Source organism: Lissotriton helveticus, chromosome 8 (genome assembly GCF_964261635.1).
Source record: "Lissotriton helveticus chromosome 8, aLisHel1.1, whole genome shotgun sequence".
Taxonomy (NCBI): Eukaryota; Metazoa; Chordata; class Amphibia; order Caudata; family Salamandridae; genus Lissotriton; species Lissotriton helveticus.
In genome coordinates this window covers 927307400-927321222 of record NC_136069.1, presented here as the reverse complement: position 1 = coordinate 927321222, position 13823 = coordinate 927307400, and positions in this window count along the sequence as shown.

Genomic DNA, 13823 nt, shown 5'->3' with positions numbered 1-13823 from the left:
GTATACCCTACTCCTGGGGTCACCCGTTTCGCCTGATCTTTAAATGGAAAGGCTCGCTTCATCAAGTCAGATCACTCCGCGACACCTGCGCCCTCCTGAACATTGAAATGCCGGAGGGGTCCGGATCCAGAGACGCATCTCCACATCGATCACAGGATGACTGATCCCAGCGGCCGAGGGACGGTTGGCAGACGGTGCGCCGGAGGCGCTCCCCGAGAAATGTCTCAAAGCAGGACCCAGCTACAGTCGCACAAGAACGAGAGGCGGCTGTGCAGGAGGTAGCGGACAACACCGCGACAGATCTGTAAGACAATGTAATCTTGGGGGTTTTCTTTCACGCTGCAATCACCCGGGGTGACAGGTCGGGGAGCCGCCAACTCGGCCGCTACCATAGTACCCTTACTAATGACTTTCTACGGACCTGTGTCATACACATATAGGCCCGAGACTCTAACTAGTTCCAGTTTTGGGGATTGTTTTGGGGAGGGGGGGGGGATGGACACCGGGGCGGAGGGGGGTTCTGTGGAGACTGGGGAAGCTCGTCCTGTTGGGGTTAGGGAGGTTCTTTGGGTCTGGGGGGTAGGGGGGACAGGGAGGGGGGCCGGTATTGCGGGCAGGGCACGGGGCACGAGGGTGGGGACCAGTATGCCAAGGGATCTACACAGGGTTCAAACGCTACTTATATTCTGTCATGCGCAACAGCGTCCAGCGCTGTCGTGCTCGATTGTTTCCGTACTTCCACATGATGACTGACGCACTCAAAGTACTGTCTCTCAATGTCAAAGGCCTCAACAACCCGATTAAGCGGAGGGCGGTCATCTCATACTTAGAAAACTCGGAGGCTGACATCTGCTTGTTGCAGGAAACTCACCTTCTACCCAAAGACTGGCACAGGATGCGCTCCCGGGCCTTTCCCCAGCAATACTTTTCCTCTCTCCCGTCCAAGAAAGCGGGGGTAGCCATTCTTGTGACCCGACGTTTCCGAGGCCGGGTGGGAGCCAAAACAGGGGAGATCAAGGGACGCCTCTTGGCACACACCTTCCTTGTGGGAAATAGCCCATTCACGATAGGCTCCATCTACGCCCCCAACACGAGTCAAGAAACATTCCTGAAAGCTGCACTTTCCGAAACACTGCAATCACCTCACTCTCAGCTGATCATTGGGGGGGACCTCAATCTTGTCATGGATACAAATATGGATAGATCGGGGCACCGCTATGGTGACACTGGCGCGCTTTCAGAAGCAGGCAGATCATGGTTGCAGGAAAGGGACATCGTAGATCTCTGGAGGACGATGCACCCTACCACAGCGCGCTACACCTTCTATTCCCATGTACATCACACATATGCGCGTCTAGATCACTTCTTGGGCTCCTCGGAACTAGTTCCTCACATTGCCGAGATTTCCATTGTCCCAGCGGCCCTCTCTGACCACGATGCGGTGGAGCTGACACTCAGGGTGCCCAGGTGTCCACGCAACTCTGGCTCTTGGAGGCTCAATGAGCCCCTTTTGCAGAGATCGGCCGTTGTTCAACAACTTCATAAATGCATATCGGATTACCTCGTCGCTAACGACACCCCTGCAGTCTCGATATCCTCTCTCTGGGAAGCCTTGAAAGCTGTGGTTCGAGGGGAACTGATAGCCATCGCTTCCGCCGACGCCAAGGTTCGCAAAGAGAAAAGGGCTGACCTTACCCCGCGAGTAGCTGAACTGGAAAGAGTTCATAGTCGCACATGCGCCCCAAGAATCTGGCGCCAGCTGAAAGCTGCTAGGGCTCAATTGGCCAGTCTCGACACTGACAGAGCGGAGTTTACCGCTCTTCGTCTCCGCCATACGTATTACGTGGGGGGCAATCGTACCGGTCGCCTCCTGGCAAGCGCCTTAAAAGCCAAGACTCATCGCTCGAAAATTACCACGCTCCTGGATGACTCCGGTAACACCCTTGCAGACGAGACACAAGTGGCCTCGGCCTTTCGCTCCTTTTATGCCTCCCTGTACAGCACGGATAGAGTGTCGCCTTCCGCTGTCGACGAGTATTTGCTATCGGCCAACATCACGCCACTTTGCCCAACGAAATCGGAGGCCCTAGATACTCCTATTCATCCGGACGAAGTTCTTGCCGCCATCGCACGTCTCCGCCCGCTCAAGTCACCAGGCCCCGATGGTTTCTCGTCGGGCTTCTATAAAACCTTTGGCCGCACTTTAGCTCCAATACTAGCGAGGTTGTTTAATTCCTTTGAAGGTCCAAGTTCCATCCCGCCGGACATGCTGGCGGCTGACATAGTAGTGCTGCCCAAGCCGGGTAAACCCCCGACGCACTGCTCTGCATTCCGCCCCATCTCCTTACTTAATTTGGACTTGAAGCTGTTCACAGGGGTGTTGGCGGCCCGTCTGGGCCCTTGCCTCCCGGGAATTCTTGAGCCGGACCAATCGGGCTTTGTCCCAAACCGCCAATGCAGCGACAATACTAAGAGACTATTGCACCTCGTGGACAAGACTCATTTCCAGGAGTCGGAATCGGTATTGCTGGCCATCGACGCGGAGAAGGCATTTGACCGCGTCGACTGGACCTACCTGCAAGCAGTCCTGCAGCGATACCGTCTGGGCGACCGATTTCAGGCGTGGATCGCAAGCTGCTACCACCACCCCACGGCCCGGGTCAGGCTAGGTGGCCTTAAATCGGACCCCTTCGAGATACAAAGGGGCACTTGCCAGGGGTGCCCTCTCTCACCCCTTTTATTCGCCCTCTATGTGGAACCCCTAGTGCAGAAAATTCGAGACAATCCCAGCATCTGCGGCGTCTCCTTCGGCCACGAACCCCACGTGGTGGGACTTTATGCCGATTACATTATAGTTGCTTTGGACCAACCATCCAGCTCCGTACCAGCTTTCCTGGAGGAACTGGAGACCTTTGGAGCGGTGTCTGGCTTCAAAATCAACCGGGGGAAATCCCTGATATTGCCCCTGGGCAGCTATGCCCATCCTAATGCCCCGACGCCTGACTTTGGCTGCGATCTGCAGACCTCCACGCAACTCCCGTACTTGGGGATCACCCTTACCTCCTCCACGGACTCGACGGTGGCCCTCAATTACAAAACATTATCCTCCCAAATCCGAGCCGACCTCGCGCGATGGTCGAAACAACCCCTCTCTTTACTAGGCCGTGTAGCGGCAGTAAAAATGTCCGCGTTACCTAAAATCCTGTACGTCTTCCAGACCCTCCCGGTACTGCCACCGCCAGGCGTGCTCGCCGATCTACAACATGCCATCCACCAGTTCATCTGGGAAAGGAAGCGCACACGGCTGCATAAACAGGTGGCACATAGAAGTGTCGATGAGGGAGGCCTCGGAGTCCCTAACCTCCTACAATATTTCTGGGCCTCACAGCTCCGCTACTTACTGGAGTGGTACAGACCCGAATCCGAGAAGCGATGGCTATTTCAAGACAGGGCGATGGCTCAGACGTCGCTGTGGAAAATCCCGTTTCTTGCCCGCCAGCATATACCGCGATACCTCCTCCGCTCCCCTATCACACGCACCGTCATGAAGATTTGGGACTCGGTGGCAGTCAAGAGGGGCCTGATGACTTTCCCTTCCCCGCTCACTCCACTCTTTGATAACCCTGAATTCCCACCGGGCACCGACCCTCGCGCCTTTCTACAGTGGCGGGCTACGGACTGCCGCTCGGCCGGCCATCTCTTTGACATGGAGGGGTTTCTCCCTCTCGCCGATATCACGCAGGGCTACGGAATAACCAAACCCCACATGTACCAATACTTCCAACTCCGCCATTGGCTCCTGAACCCGGAATGTGCCCCCCTGGTCGGTCGACGGATGACACCCTTCGAACACTGGCTGGTGTCGAAGGACTCGGATAAACACCTTATTTCAGAGCTCTATAAGATGCTATCCCTTGAGACAGACCTAGTTAAGACGGCGGGGCAGAGACGCTGGGAGTCGGAACTCGGTAGGACACTCTCGCCCAAAGAATGGGGATCCATATACTACAGAGCAGCACACACCACTCGCAACACTCATGCCAGGGAATCTGCGATGAAACTGGCCATCTACTGGCATCTTACCCCAGCACGACTCAATCAGGGCAACCCTCTCCGAAGCGCGCTGTGTTGGAGGGGATGTGGCAAAAAGGGCACCCTAACCCATCTCTTGTGGGATTGCCGCGAACTGCAGGGGTACTGGAAAGCTGTTTTAGATGATATAGACTCCACATTTGCTACTGAAATCCCACGCTTTCCGGCATACACAATCCTAGGACTGCCCAACGCGCTCACATTTCCCTTACGTTCACCTCGTGGCAAGCAGATGGGCATTGCCATACAAGCGGCGTCACAACACGTCCTGTCACTATGGGGCTCTACCACATTACCCACCCACACTGGCTGGCTACACAAACTGTGGTTCACGCTGGGCATGGAGCGTATCCAGGCCACACTTACACACACTGCTGATTCATTCCAGAAAACCTGGCAACCGCTCTTGTCACTCCTGTCCAGGGAATTTCATGAAATCACATGCCTGAAATATCTCCGCATTCTGCAGCTCACGGACCAACCACGTGACCCAACGTGAACCTGTACATCGTGATGCACACACACCTGGATGTGCTATGATGGAAGCTTTGGACGATAGGCATACTGGTCGGGGAGGGGGGTGAAGTTGGGTTTTAGGGGGGGGGGGGGTTGGGTTCTTCTTACTGTTCTGTTTGATTACCACTTTCCCGTGGCTCCTTTCCCGAAATATGGGCAACGCATCTCTACATGGGCATGGTTTATTTGCTTCTTTGTCGATTCATAGAGAAGACATGTATGTCTGTCTCGCTCGCCATATCTGCCTACTGCATCTGTACTACATTGCATTGCCTGCCTTTTTTGCTCCTAAAAATTCAATAAAAATACATTTGAAATTAAAAAAGTATGCTTCACAAACTCAAGTGTTTCACCTTAGGACATCCCATTATATATCTGGATTGAGAAGTACTTATTAAAAGTGAAACATTTCAATCAAAAACTAAGAGAAAAACATTCCTGCCCATGCCCTGATAACGATCCTTTTAGTAAACTAAGGGACAAGCGTACACTATATTTGTATACTATATGTCATGTGTACACTATGTTTTGGCCTATTATCTTATTGTACGTGGAACAACTTTATCCAAGGATTTTAAATCAAACACAAGAGAGGTTTTGGACAGTGCACATCCTGAACTCACATATTTGAAGGTGCTCTCATCTGTTATAATGAACAACAAGCATTTTCAAAGCAATAGGTCTCGCATGTGCAAGCGTTTAAGCTATTGGCATTAAAAATGACAATGCCTTTTATGTATGTGTTTTGAAAAGGAACACATATATAAAATACATTGTTGTTTTTAAAGCCAAGAGCTCAAACTCTCGCAAATGCAAGACCCCTATAATGGTAGCCACGCTCCTTTTTTTTAGATGCTGCTCGCATGTTCAGGTTACCGAGAGCAGAGTCTAAACAAAGGGGCGTGACCACCAATATAATGAAAGCACTTATGGTGCTTTCACTTAAAGTTTATTTAAAAAAAATTATATTTAAAAACGTTGTAGCGCGGCTGCTAAAGTGAAAACAGTTGACACTGGTAATTGCATAAGCGCGGCCGCTGTAATTTGAATAAAACAAATTACAATTTAAAACAAAGCGGCGGGTGCTCCAATGCAATGGGTGGAATAGGGGAAGAGCATTAAAGAAAGTAGTGCTCACCAACTTATAAATCGTACCGTGAAACAAATGAAGTAAAAAGGCCAGTCCTCATGGAAGATTACAAGTGAAGACAAGGTGGTACTAAGGAGGGACTAACAAGCCTATGTACAAATCAGAAGCCAGACTTTACAAAGGGCAATGACATAAGCCACTGACAAATATGGGTGGAGAGTGGGAGGGGCTTTAATAGCATACTCCAGTCCAGCATGCCTCACAGAGCGAGCAGCGCATGCGCACTGCCCTTAGGATCGACCTAATCAATCAATCAATCATATAATTTGTAAAGTGCACCACTCACCCGTGAGGGTCTCAAGTTGCTGGGGTGGGGAATGCTGCTACTGCTCGAAAAACCAGGTCTTGAGGAGTTTTCTGAAGGTCAGCAGGTCTTGGGTCTGCCGTAGGTGGATGGGGAGGGTGTTCCAGGTCTTGGCGGCGAGGTAGGAGAACGATCTGCCGCCGGAGGTCACTCTTCGGAAGCGGGGGACTGTGGCGAGAGCGGCAGAGCGGAGCTGGCAGGGTGTAGAAGCTGAGTCGTCTGTTGAGGTACGTTGGTCCGGTGTTGTGGAGTGCCTTGTGTGCATGGGTGTGGAGCTTGAAGGTTATCCTCTTGTTGACCAGGAGCCACTGCAGGTCTCTCAGGTGGGGTGTGATGTGGCTGCGGCGAGGGATGTTGAGGATCAGGCATGCAGAGGTGTTCTGGATGCGTTGGGGCCGCCTCAGGAGTTTGGCCGAGGCTCCTGCGTAGAGGGCGTTTCCGTAGTCCAACCTGCTGCTGATGAGGGCCTGGGTGACCGTTCTTCTCGTTTCAGTGGGGATCCAGTCGTAGATCCTGCGGAGCATGCGGAGGGTGTTGAAGCAGGAGGAGGAGACGGTAATGACCTGTTTAGTCATGGAGAGGGTGGAGTCGAGGATGACCCCTAGGTTGCGTGCGTGGTCGGTGGGTGTTGGAGCGGTTCCCAGTGCGGTCAGCCACCAGGAGTCGTCCCAGGCCGAAGGGGTGAATCCGAGGATGAGGCCCTCCGTCTTGTCCGAGTTCAGCTTTAGTCGGTTGTTCCTCATCCATTTAGCGACGGCCTTCATCCCTTTGTGAAGGTTGGTTTTGGCGGTGTGGGGGTCCTTGGTGAGGGATAGGATCAGCTGGGTGTCATCGGCGTAGGAGATGATGTTGAGGTCCTGCGACAGGCGACGTGGGCGAGCGGTGCCATGTAGATGTTAAACATAGTTGGGATGAGCCCTGGGGTACGCCACAGATGATCTCGGTGTCTTTGGAGCGGAAGGGGGGAAGGCGGATGCTCTGTGTTCTGCCGAAGAGGAAGGAGGTGTTCCAGTCCAGAGTCTTCTCTTGGATCCCGGCGTTGTGGAGGCGTGTTCGTAGTGTGTGGTGGCAGACAGGTCCAGGAGGATGAGGGCCGCCGTTTCTCCATTGTCCAGCAGGGATTTGATGTCATAGGTGGCGACGATGAGGGCAGTCTCGGTGCTATGGTTGCTGCGGAACCCGGACTGGGAAGGGTCCAGGATGTTGTTCTCCTCGAGGAAGCGGGTCAGTTGTTCATTGACAGTCTTCTCGATGACCTTTGCCGGGAACGGTAGCAGTGAGATGGGCTCGAAGTTCTTGAGGTCCTTGGGGTCCGCCTTGGGTTTCTTGAGTAAGGCGTTTTTGTCGGTGGGCAGTCCCTGGGTGTGACACGCCGGTAGTGCCTACCTCCTGCTTGTCGAGGCACCACTGAAGCGAGGGGCGGCCGGGCTTAGCTCCGCCGTTGCAGCGCATCATCCTGCTCTTCCGGCTGGCCAGGCTTGGCTCCGCCAGTCGGGAGCTCCTGATACTACAGCCCCCAGCAGCCCTGTGGCCAGGTCTCCTCCCCCATCGTCAGCGCGCAGCGCCAGGAGGCGCATAAAGCAACAACTACTGCCGAGGATCGAGTGGCAGTCCCTGGGTGTGACCCGCCGGTAGTGCCTACCTCCTGCTTGTCGAGGCACCACTGAGGCGAGGGGCGGCCGGGCTTAGCTCCGCCGTTGCAGCGCATCATCCTGCTCTTCCGGCTGGCCAGGCTTGGCTCCGCCGGTCGGGAGCTCCTGATACTACAGCCCCCAGCAGCCCTGTGGCCAGGTCTCCTCCCCCATCGTCAGCGCGCAGCGCCAGGAGGCGCATAAAGCAACAACTACTTCATCGTCCCGCGCGGGACGCGCCGGGCGAAGCCCGGGCAAAGGGCGGGCCCTCTAAGGCCCTCAGAGACCGTAGGAGACCGGGCCGGGCCACCCCTCTTGACTTTGTCTTCATCTGCATAACCTAGGTAATCCCCCACTGAGCTTGACTATAAAGAGTAATAGCTTGTAACAGCTCCGATGGAGGGTAAAAGTAAAAGCAGAGCGGTGGCAAAGAAAAACGCCTATGCATACACGCTCGGCTACAAGAAAACAAACATTGGCGCCAACCCCCTTACCCACTCTAACCGCAATTGACAGAATGCTACAGCAAACAATTGGGGTTGTTGTTAACGCTATTGAAAACACAGAAAGGAGACTCTCTTTACCAGCTAGTATGTGTTTAATAACCCAATCGCCAAAAGATGCTAATACACATGTTAACATCACAAATGAAACAACGATATCACATGATTCTCTTTTGTTACAATCTTTTGCAGGTTTGCCAAGGTATGACCCAATTCAATCTGATGTACCACAACCTTTAGAACCCACTGTTCTCTGTGATAGGGAGAGTAAACTGTCAATAACACCTGACCTGACAGCTAATGCCATACCGCAGCCCATAACAAGGAATGATGTGTCTATAGACAAAGGGGAACTGGATGGTTGTGACACTAATGGCATTATTCCCATTGTAGAAACTAGTGATATCAGTTTGCTAAGTAGTGAAATTGATTGTGGTTCTGCCCCGCCTAAAAGGATATCTACTAATAGTAGGAAAAGGCTGATAATCAATAAGCAGGGTAAAACATATAGAAGGAAAAAGAAGAGAGTAGTACAAATCCCATGAGAGGGAGGGTGAGATACACCAATGTAGGGGAAGTACACACCCAGAGGAAACACTAATTCCAACCAATGTTGAGGTACTGGTGAAATATTTGGACAAAATGATAAAATCCTATATCGCACCAGTAATGGGATCTCTAGAAATCCTAAGTAAAAAAGTAGAGAATCTAGAAAATTTGGGTATAGCTAACTTGGATGTCCTAGAACATCTAGGCACGCAAGCCAGATCTCCTACAACCAATGTACCATCTGGGAGACTGAGCAAAAACACATCAAGCATAGCAACTCGAACTCCAAGTGTGTCTACTATGGTGGTGAATTCGGTAGTAACCACAAGTGGAACGAACAGGTCAGCAACCACCCCCCCTAAAATAATAACCAGGCAGAAAGCCGCAGGGGGTCAGAGGAATACAGGTGACCCCGTTTATAACAATAAGAATCTGCCAGTACCAAGGCGCCACATAGATAACATCATCCCAGCCATAATTAATTTACCACCGGAATGTAGACCATATGTAGCGATACTCGCAAATGTTCCCAAACTGCTGCCCACTCAATTCGAAAATCAGGAAACCTTAAAAAATAAAACCCTACATTGGTTGGTGAAAAATGGTGGTTTCCCAATACGAGGGGCTAGTGAGATTATTACTACACAGAGGGTAGGTTGGGTGGGACCAAACAAAAAGGGGATAAATGGGGACTGCATAGTTATAAATTTTAGGACTACAGAATGGGCGAGAGACTCGATTTTACATGCACCCATGCCATCCAATCAAGAATACAACATTACGTTGTTTCCACTTGATTATTTTTATAGGAATCAGTCGGGAAGACAAATTACTACACATTCTTTCCAGCATCCAAGAGCTGCCCATATCAACAATCCTAACGCTCCCCCCATTTCTCCTCCTTTATTGTTTAATATATATGACAACTTTACGGTCCCAATTTCCAACAGATTTCAGTTGTTCAACTCACTAGAGGAGAATGACTGACTGAATGTGCCATCTATGGCTCTTTATTCTGAAATTGTTGTAGCAGGTGATACAGTAATCATGGAAAAAGAGTTGGGGGTCCAAAGCTGTGTAAAAGTTGTAACTGAGTCAAATTCAAAGTTGTCTAGTAATGAATCATGCAAAAATGATGTAATTGTGACAAACGTAAACGTTACACATGAGATTAATACGACAGCGAGCCTAGAAACATCATCCTTGACTAACCAGCCTGAGGTTACAGGAGGCAGCTATGCCGACTCCCTTGTAATTACCACCTGGAACATAGCGGGAATTGCTGCAAAATTATGCACCCCGTTTTGGGATAATTTTATTATATGTGGTTATGATATAATATGTCTACAAGAGACGTGGCATAGAGAACAAATTCAAGTTGAAGGCTACACCTCCTACAGTGTGGCAGCAGTAGCATCTAAGGCTGGTAGAGCAAACGGCGGCCTACTGACTCTGGTTTCCACAAAATTAACGGAATTTAATGCCGGGGGATATGCAGTGGTGTGTGAGCATGCGTCAGTCTTGCGCTTAACACACAGCCAAGGCAGGAATTTAATAATTGTGAATTTTTATAATAATATTGTGGGTCACAACCGGGATAAGATCGTTCCGGATGTTGAGTGTGCAATCGAAGCAGCAATCGCACTTTCAAAAAATAGCTTTGTAATACTCTGGACAGGAGATTTTAACATCCAAGCTTGTAGTCATGCCCGGAAGGGGATCTGTGGACATCGTGAAGAGTATCCGGGGGGTGACAATATCTTTTTTAACCATTTTCCGCACAGTAATTATGGAAGTGCACTGAATAACCTGGTAGCTAAATTAAATCTGGAGCAACTAGAATGCACAAAAAATAAAAACAATGAAAAGTGCCCCACATTTAGAGGGAGGGACGCCCACTCAAATATTGATCATATTTTGGTGTCTAATGGCTCTGTTTACTCCAACGTCTGGGTTATAGAGCAGCCTGTGAGTGACAACAATAGTATTTCAGTGGAGCTAATGGGCTGGGGCCCAAAAACAATTGTGTATGGCAGGCCTGTCCAAGGGATCACGGCCGTGAGACCGAACGGCATGAGAATCAAATGGATTAAAATAGACCCTAACAAATTGACGAAGGATATCATCTGTAAATGTAGTAGAGAGGTTGATTATTGCCTAGCACTAAAAGTGACAGCGCCCGCTTTACTCTCTAACTTTCTAAAAATTACGAGTACGGTTGAGAATTCTTTGGCCGTAAGAAATAGAAAGCCTAAAAGAAATAAAACTGTGTGGTTCGACAAACATTGTGCGCAGACTTTAAAACAGCTAAAAAGAGCGCTTGATGACAAACCAAGAGACAGAGAAAGAGTTAGAGAAGTACGAATTAATTATAAGTTGGCTCTAGCAATTAGGAAAAAAGAGTTGCAAAATGATGCCTGGAATAAACTAGATATGGCCGCTGAAACAAAAAATCATAAACTATTCTGGGAAATTATCAACGGTCCCTTCCTAAAGAATGATAACATCCCTGAAGTCAGTTCTCACGTCAGCTGCCATGCATGGATTGCCCATTTTTCAGAGATTTTTAACTCTGATTTTAATTTAGATGGGTCTACTTTTAATACAGACACAGCATTATGTTTTAAATGGCAGAAAATGCATTTGTTTTTAACCCTGGATGAAGTCACAGAGGCAATTACAAATAGTAAGGGGGGCAAAGCACCCGGGCCTGATGGAGTACCCATGGACTTCTACAAACATGAAATGACCCTATGGGCCCCAATTCTAACACGTTATTTTAATGCTGCAGTGGAAGATAGTTTACCATTGACATGGGGTCAGTCAATTATTGTACCCCTTTACAAAAAAGGATCTAGGTCTGAGGCCCGAAATTACCGCCCCATCTCACTTTTGGACTCGACAGTTAAAATCCTTAGTCGAGCCCTATTAGTGAGATTGGAAGCCTGGGCTGAGGAAAAAAACATCTTATCCCCAGTCCAGTATGGGTTCCGTAGGGGAATGGGCACAATGGAGCAGTGCGTGAACCTGGAACTCATAGTCGGCAAGTATACCAAAGCTAAAACTGGTAATCTTTATCTGTGCTTTGCCGACTTGAGCTCAGCATTCGATCTGGTGGAACACGCACTGCTCTGGCCTACGCTATTGGCAATGGGTGCCCCTACTGAAATCATCCATTTGCTTGCCCGACTGTACAATAATTTATCTAGTAAAGTTAGGTTCGGAACAGATGGCGAGTGCACCCCCTTTTTTAAAGTCAGGAGAGGTATCCGACAAGGATGCGTACTTGCTCCTCTTCTGTTTTCCCTTTTTATAAATCAGGTTGATCAAATTTTAAGACAGACTAATGCAGATGCTCCTATCATTAATGGTAACCCGATCCCAATCCTCTTATACGCGGATGACGCGGTCCTCCTTTCTGGGACTCATAATGGACTGCAACAACTAATTAATCAATTCCACGTATTTATTGAAAGTAGGAAGCTGAAAATTAACAAAGGGAAGACGGTTACAATGATATGTGGCAAGAGACCAAGAAAATGCAAGCCTTTCTTTTTAGATGGGGAGAGATTAGAATCGTTTAGTAGTTTTTGTTATTTAGGTATCACCTTTTCAGGAGACGGGAGATGGGTTAATGAACACAAAAGTGTTCTTTTTAAAATGGTTAGGAATACAAGTTGTATTTTCAGGTTTGCAGCCAAATTAGGGGCCCGTAGAATTTACGAAATGTTAACTATATTTAATGCAAGATGTATATCTTCAGCAATATACGGGGCCGGGGTTTGGGGGCATGATGCCAAGAGTGCCAAACTGGTCCAGCGCGAGGAGAATGCGTTTTTAAAACGTTTAATTAGTGCCCCGGCTATGGCTTCAACTGAGTTAATATACAGGGAATTAGATATGAATCATGTTAATGATTTAATTATTCTCCGTCCTCTGTCCCTATGGCGCTCAATTTGGGCAAAGGAGGAGACAAAGTTTACGCAGGATGTAATTACTGATTGTATTAAACTTGACCGCCGATCAAATATCCCTTGGCTGAGCCATATACAACATTGGTACAAAATATTGTATAGTCTAAACATTTTTAAAGATCCAACAACAGGTTCTACCCTATCGAAGCGGGAGTTGAAAATCTCACTCCTTAAATATACAGCTGGGATTAGAATGGAAAGATATGCAAAACAAAGTACATTCAATCTCTACCTGGAATATAACTTCAATGAAGGCTTCCAAACTTACCTTGCTGTTGTTAGTATTAATTCCCATCGTTTTGTATTGACTCGTCTCCGTCTAGGAATTGTGCATCACCTAGTGGCTTTTCCCGTGGTTATGAAACCCGGCACTTGTCTGTGTCCTTGTGATTTTTTTTTTTGAAATGTGTTTTTATTGCAGATTTATGGACAAACATCGGGATAGCACAACCATCATCACCCCCTCGATACAAGGTACCATACAGTCTCAAGGTTGTACACAGCCCATCAGCCCACATCCCGGAGGCCGGGCGGCGTCAGTACAAAGTCCATTAATAGGTCTCTTATCATGTTACAGAGGGGTTTCCGGTCAACAACATAATTATGCATCTGCTTTTTTGTGTCCCCTCAACTACTCCCCCCCTTCCCCCCCAGATCCCCCCTGGAAGAGCCGTGCCAACTATGCGAGCAACTCCTGTACCCACTAATCTGCGGGTCAGGATTCCGCTAAAACACTATGATGTTGATTTGCAATGTACCCTTCCCATCGCTACCCGCGTCCCTAGCCCTACCAGGGTGGTCAAAGAACTCCCCCAATCCCGCCCTCCCCCGAACTGCTGCCGATGCGGGTTGTGATTATCGGTGACATACATAATGGAGTGCTCTCAATAGCGTTCGGGTGTGCGCGCCTCCGGTCTCATGGAACCGCAGTCTCAGAAAGTCTCTCCTCCTCATCCCCTGTCAAATAATCACACAAAGCCTGCACAATCGTCTCCCAAGCCCTAGCCGTCTCCAGGCTCCTTTCATTCCCCAATCTGGTGGCCTGCCGCATCCTCAGTACACTTTCGCATCTCGACCATTTCATCAACTCATTCGTCCACCTCC